General features: G+C 41.7%; 1 protein-coding gene across 1 annotated transcript in view; it reads left to right on the top strand.

The window, feature by feature from the left end:
- Positions 1–632: 632 nt before the first annotated feature.
- CAP1 (cyclase associated actin cytoskeleton regulatory protein 1) overlaps positions 633–7,167 on the top strand; it is a 22,550-nt gene continuing 16,015 nt past the window's right edge. The window contains exon 1 of the mRNA XM_023522008.1: positions 633–768. The gene's annotated coding sequence lies outside the window, so the exon portion shown is untranslated. The remainder of the gene's footprint in view (positions 769–7,167) is intronic.

Genomic DNA, 7,167 nt, shown 5'->3' with positions numbered 1-7,167 from the left:
CCCAGACCTGACCATCTATGGTCACAGAGCGCACAGAACAAACAGGAAGTGGGGCGCGCTTCCGCCTTTTCGACCCCGGGCAGAGCGAGCCGGGCTGGGCCCATGCGCCCTCACCGATCCCCTTCCCACACCCAGCCCCTGAAGGCCCACCCAGAACACTGCCCAGCCAATGGCCTTCCCACGTCACAAACGGGGAAACCAAGGTATGCACGCCCAGAGAGAGGCGGAGCTTAGGCTCTACCCCACAGATAGTTGACGGCCACAGGGGACTACCGCCCTCAGAAAAACCTGCCCTTCAGTCCGTCCTAGATCCCTTCCTGACTCCTGCGAAAAAGAACCGGCCTTTGCCATTGAAACCACACAGATAAGAGAGTTGGCCACTCACACGCCCTCCTCCGAAGGTGGAGCTTAGCCAGTAATTTCGTCCCTTCATTGGCCCCGGTGAGTCCTACTGTGGACAGAGGGCGTGGCTACTTTTGAGCACGCCCCCAGGGTTTCTCCCGCCTTGGGGGCGGGCTCTTTCCTCTGTGCCCTCCAGGCTAGATGGGAGTCTCCTGCGCGGGTTGAATAGGGGGCGGAGTCACGAGCGGGTAGCCGGACTTCCTTCCCCGCCCTCTCCTAGCCTGAGGACTCGGCTGGCCGTTCATTTCCGGCGGGGGGCCGCGCCCAGTGAGGGCCCGGAAGTGGGTCGCGCGAAGATTGCTGGGCTGTTCTTGCCGGAAGTGGAGAGCGGCTGTTCGCAGTCCGGAGGTGAGGCAGAACTCCGAGGTGAGGGTACGCGGCTGGGTAGAGATTGGGGTCCCTTCCGCGGCCCACTGGCCCCTGGCGTTGTTAATGGCCCTTCTGGTCTGTGCGCGCGTAGTGAATCCTGCTGAGGGGGCAGGAGCGGAGGCCCTCAGGCCCACCTGGGATCTTGGGCGCGGTCTCTTGAGGTGGGGCCGGGGTGACCAACTGAGCCGGGCTCTCTTGAGGAAGCCCCTCCACTGGATTTCGCAGTCCTGGTTATCAGCCTCAGTGGAGACCTGATTCTTAAGGTGCCCCGATTGAAAGGTCCCTCCAAGATCTTAGTCTTCCCAATCTTCATCTCGTTCCCATGCACAGATGGGTAAATTGATCCCCGGAGAGAAGAAGCTGGTCTAAGATCGTATAGCGAGTGAAGGAAAGAATCGGAATCATGACTTCAACTCCTTAGATTAGCAGCCCCAGATCCTTCCCCCATTCATTTCCTGGGAACCTCTCTTTGCCTTGGAGTGGTCTTCCAGTAGGTGCCCTCTCTTGGGCAGCAAGTTAAAGGTCACCCACTGCTTAGAACTTTTTTTTTGTAATGCACCCTGTTTGCAATGCCTGGGAGTTTTTAAAAAGAGAGGGACAGGTCCTTGTATTTGCATTCAGATAGCCTCTGCTTCGTCCTGGTCTATTGCTTTTATTCCGAAGAGCCAAGTTAACTTTATTGAGGGTTTTTGCATACTTCTGGACCTGAAATCAGATGGCTCGGGTTTGGTCTGTCTCCATCGCTAAGTTATCTGTAGCCATAGTTGCTTTATGTAACTCTGAGCCTCATTTTGCTCGTGTTGTAACTAGAGAGCTCTACTTGCCCCACAGAATTAAATTCGGTACAAATTCTGTTTATTCTGTCTCAGGCACTCTGCCGCATCCAGGGAATGCAGTTTTGAAACAAAACCAGCTAGATCCTGTCTTCATGGAGCTAACCGTTTGCAAGGACATTTAAGAAGTTATTATAAATGTGATGAGTGTTAGGAAAGAACAACAGGGTGCTATGGAAGTGTATAACAAGGGGCTCAGGAAAATCCCTTCTGCAGAAGCAAAGTTTGAGAGGAATTTTGAAGGATAAATAGGAATAAGCTCAATGAAGAGAGGATGACAACTTTTTAAGGTAGAGGTTATTATCAGAGCTATCAGTTGGAGTTCTTTGTAGGGATCCCTGTTCAAGTGAAAAACAGGGCAGCCCAGCACATTCATCATTCACCAATTATTTCTTGAGCCCTTAATATTTGTGAGGCACATATTAAATGAGTGGCTAAGAATACACTTTTCATAGAATGGAAGAAGAGGGGCCAGACAAGTAAAGCAGGGGCGGCTTACAATGTTTTAGTGTACTGTGTGAGCACACGACTATATGACTAGAGGAGAAATACCTATGTCAGGTTTTCAGGTTATGAGGAGGAAATGGGAGGCCAAATTTTGCAGGATATATGGTGTAAGGACATGGAGATCTGGACATGTGAAAGGTCACGACTGGTTCAATGTGACTGGAATTCTAGTAATGGAGAAGTGGAGGAAATGGAAAGTGGTGGGGGTCAAATATGAAGCACCTTTTAAACCATGCTAAGGAGTTTGGGATCCTATCCTGAAAGCTATGGGGAGGCTTTGAAAGGTTTTGTGTAGGAAACATAATGTGGTCAGATTTGTTTTAGAAAGTTCAGTCTGTCCAGAGGAAAGGGACATAATGAGGAAATAGACTAGTGTTTGGAAGCTGTTGTCATAATCATGGCTTGAAGTAAGACAATGACAGTGGTAAAGAGGAGGAATCAGATTTGAGCAATATTAAAAAGATGGAATTCAAACTGGAGGCTTGTTGCTTATGGGAATGGAGAGGTAGGAATAGTCTAGGATGATTACCTGTTTCTCTGGCTTAGGGAACTGGGCGGTACCATTCACCAAGATAGGTAATGTGAGAGCAAAGGGTGATTTGGGGAGGTGGCACGGAAAGAAAATGAATTTTGGACATAAAGACCCAAAAAAAGGTAGATGGTAGCCAGGTTACAAAGGGCTTTTGATGCCTTGTTCTAATGCATTTGGATTTTATTCTGTGGTTGGCAATTTGCTTGTCGTTTGAGTTATTGCAGTCCAGCAGAAAGAAATTTCTGTAGAAATTTCCTGTCTTTTTCTTCCCCAGAAATACTTTTTCAATCAGTTGGACGTAATTTATGTCTCAGAGGAGTTTAAATAAAATGGTTGCAGTGAAAGTATTGAACTTTGTCAAAATACAACTTATCATGCAAATAGAGTGATAGTATTAAGATTCAGAGTAGGTATATTTTTGCCTTGAGGAGGTTAGCTGTTTAATTTGTAAAATGTTTCCAACCTGAGGGGTGATCTTTTTCCTCACCTCCTTTTTTGGTTATACATACATTTGTTTAGTTGCAATTATTTTTTAACCAGGGACTAAGCTTTTAAAAAGTGACTCAGTTTTATGTGAAGCATTATGAGTCAAAGATTCATTTTACTTAAACAAGCAAATGCATAGTATCATTGGAAGTTGAACCCTCTGGTTTGAAATTTAAACCTGAGATTTGAAATCTAAGGATCCTCAAGCCATATTTTATCCAGTCCTAGTGATTATTCCTTTGAGTTATCATCAGTTTCTTTTTTTACTTTCTACTAAGCTGGCTTTCATGCCTATAGTTCAACTTATCTACCACAACCAGAGTAATCTTTTAAAAAGAAGTATTTTCGTCTCATTACCCGTCACTGGCTTCATATTCCCAAAGAATCAAGTCTAAACTCCATTGTCTGATTTACAGAATTCTCCACAATGTGATCCTTATCCTAATTAGTTTTCATTGGATGGTGCAGATTGACATTTCGATTTACAAAGTCCTAAACTACTACATTAGCATTTTATTTGTTAATACTCCTGCACTTCCCTTTTGCTCTTTATTATGATAGAAAAGGGTTTCTCAACTTTGACACAGTTGACATTTTGGGTGGGATAATTCTTTGCTGTGGGGTTGTCCTGTGCATTGTAGGATTTTAGCAGTATCCCTGGCCTCTGCCCATTAGAGGCCAGTAACATTCCCTCAGTGTGACAACCAAAAATGTCTACAGACATTGCCATATATTTTCTGAAGGACAGAATTGTCTCTGATTGAGAACCACTGCTTTAGAAAGTATCATAGCTAAGATTGTGCAGTGAGTGTCTTTTCTCCAACTAAATTCTCTGAGGTCAGGCCCTGTGGCCATGCTTAGCATAGTGTATGGCACATGAGAAGAACTGGGTACCCTGCAATGAATAAAGCATGTGTTTCATTGAGACATCAAAAAATATTGTTTATTCAAGGAATTCCTGGGTGGTCTTAAAGGACTTGCCTTTTTCTTTTTTTCCTCAGAGGCTGTGATGTTAATAGAGAAATGCTGCTGAGTAGGCACTCAATAGAAGAGAGTTTTGTGTTGGTTGACAGTGCAAGTCAGCAGATTTATATATCTCCTACATTGGGGATAATAAATTCCTGTGTTGTTAATGTTGCCTGCATTTAGACAGCTTGGTTTAGTGGACAGGGATTAGCCTTTATTTTAGATTGCATATAGTTTATGATGTTGAGACTCAATGTTTATTTTGATTAAATTATTATAGAATTATCATCTTTAAATTAATGTATCTACAGCATCCATCATGAAACTATTTCTTTTTCTGTTTTTGAAACTTTCTTTATATACCATTATGTAAACTCCATAAAAAGAATCATAGCTCTAAAAGTATTTCTCAGCTACAGTGCAGCTTTGTTTGCCTTGTATTACCAAACCTGTTGTGTCAAAGTTTTCCATCTGACTGGAAAACTTTATTGAAGTTATAGTTGAAATGTTTCATGGAAGGAGTGAGCTTGCTTTTTTTTTTTTTTTTTTTTTGGTTTGTTTTTGTTTTTTTCCTCCAGAGGTCGGAAAAAATCCTATACTTAAGTTAATTATAGATTTACAGTCAGAGGTCTTTTCATATATCTAGTTGTAGCTGAATCATGGCTAGGGACAAACGGCATCCTTGAATCTATGTTTACACATGAGAATGGGAAATGCTGTTCTGTTTAAAGCAACTGCCCAGCTGAAATCAGTCAATGCTGTTTTTCCTTATATAGTGTCAAAGATGCCTGCTGAATGTTGTTAGGAAGTTAGTCTTCATAATATTCCTTGAATGTAAGAGAGAGGAACCCATGGCCACGCAGTTATCTGCTTGCCCCAAAGCATTGAAACAGCTATTTCCCAAGTCTGACTTCAGCTTGTACACTGTTATCACCTTTACTCACTCCTGGAGTTTCAGAGAACCATGTTTAAGGAAGGAGACAAATGCTAATATTGAGTTGGATTCTTTCCCTCCCTAGAAGATAGGCTTTTCTTTCTCTTTTCATCTAAACCTCAGGTGGCAGTGACTCAGGCACTAAATGTCATTGGTTTCATCAGCGAAACCAAATGCTTGGGGAAGAACAGTAGCTCCTGATTTGGGTTAGATTTAGATGGCATCTTTGCTGGGTCAAAGTAGTGTGTTCTTTGGTTTCTGGATTAAAACAGCCAACTTGTAAGTATCTCCTATTATCATATCTTACTTAGTCTTGCTTTGTGACATGTTAGAGCCTGGTGATGAGAACTATATTGTTAGGAATGTAACTAATTAACACCTTATAGCTCAGTGGTAGTTTAAGAGATATATCCAAGGGGAGCTGTTTGTTTTCAGTATAAAGAAGTTATACAATTTTGTTAAAGAAAATTCAGAAAATATAGAGGGAAAACCCCATTACTCTGTGACAAATATTTTAAATTTTGTGTTTTCGTCAAGTCTTTTTCCTCAGTTACATTTAGCTATTCCTTTATAACCAGAAGTCTAAGCTAACATTGCAGTGAACACCTTCTACCTCTCACTTTTCCCACGTTAAGATTACTTTCTTAGGATAACATCTCAGGAAGAGAATTACAAAGTCAAGGCCAAGAGAAGCATTTTGAAGCAGATCAGTTGGGCTACCATAGTATATAGGCTAACTTGTATAGTTCTTTCCTTTCAATTTTACTTAAGGGTATGACTTAGAGAAACAAATTCAAGTAAAATTCATACCACTGGCTTAATTGCCTGGTGAGATGAGCTATGAGCTGCAGGAGTAACCTGGTTCCATTTACTTCTGAACGACTTCCTTGAATAGGCAGAAGAATTGGGTTGTTTAAATTGTTAGAATAATGAGAGTATGAAGCAGCTGTGACAGGAATCACTAGCATTTCAGATTTTTCTTGGTTTCAGACCACAAAAGAAATTGCTGGAGAATCAAGCTCCTAGTTTCTTTTTGCTCTGCATGATTGTTCTCCCAGAGCCTTTCCATTCTCATGACTTCATGACATTTCTTTGCCAGTGACTTGCAAACATTTATCTCTAGCCTTGATCCTTCCCTAAGCTTTATTTCTAACTATTGGAAATAATTGGAAGCTTCATCGTCTCTTCACTCTCCTCATATCCAAACTGACCTCATCTTCTTACCCTAACTTGAACATTGCATAACATGCTTCTGCCTGTAGTGTCATCAGTCTCTTTGGCCACTGGATTTGCAACTCTGGAGTTCCTTCTGTAAATGCTACTGTACCTCAATAGTCAGTACCACAGTTAGTACTTATCCTGTGTTTAATACAAACTTGTTTTGTGTGACCTCCAAGGGCAGAACCAGGATCAGTGGGTGGAAGTTGCAGGGACGCTGATTTTACGTCCATATAAGGAAGAACTTTTAAATACTTTGAGCTGTCTGAATGGAATGGGCTGCCTCCAGAAGTCTCGTGTTCTCCACACTGAAGGTATTTGAACAGAGGCTACCTGACTAATTGCTGAGAATGTTGAAAGGACTGTTCTGGTATCAGATGATGTTTATACAAGATGATTTCTACACTCCCTCCTTATCCTAAGTGTCAGTGATTCAGTGGAAGGTAGCCTTGTTTCTCCTGCTAGACTCCCTTAGGGCAGAAAAACTATTTTATCATTCTTTTATATTTCCACAGCACTTAATTCAGGTGCTGGATATTTCCACAGCACTTAATTCAGGTGCTGGTCACTTAGTGCCTAAAACTGATTTTTGTAGGTTAATTGATTCTTTTAATTTAGTTTCTCAATCTGGTTAGACACTAGATGTTGTGGATTTTTTCCTTTGAAATATAAAAAATACTTTTTACAGTAGCCTTCATATTTTACAGCTAGATGAACAACAGCTTTCAACCTAACCTAGACCCTAGTATCTTTCTATTTCAACCTAACCTAGATCCTAGTATCTTTCTTTTTACAAATGCTATTCTGTTTATCAGACAGTACTTGTAAAAATTTTGATTTCATCATATTCCTTCACTCAAACCCTTGAATGCCTTCACATTTATCATAGCATCAAATGCAAATATGCTTGGCTTTCAGTG

The sequence above is a fragment of the Pteropus vampyrus genome, unplaced genomic scaffold, assembly GCF_000151845.1.
Source record: "Pteropus vampyrus isolate Shadow unplaced genomic scaffold, Pvam_2.0 Scaffold326, whole genome shotgun sequence".
Taxonomy (NCBI): domain Eukaryota; kingdom Metazoa; phylum Chordata; class Mammalia; order Chiroptera; family Pteropodidae; genus Pteropus; species Pteropus vampyrus.
Note: the sequence above shows the minus strand (reverse complement) of the source record. Positions and strands in the feature narration are given on the sequence as shown.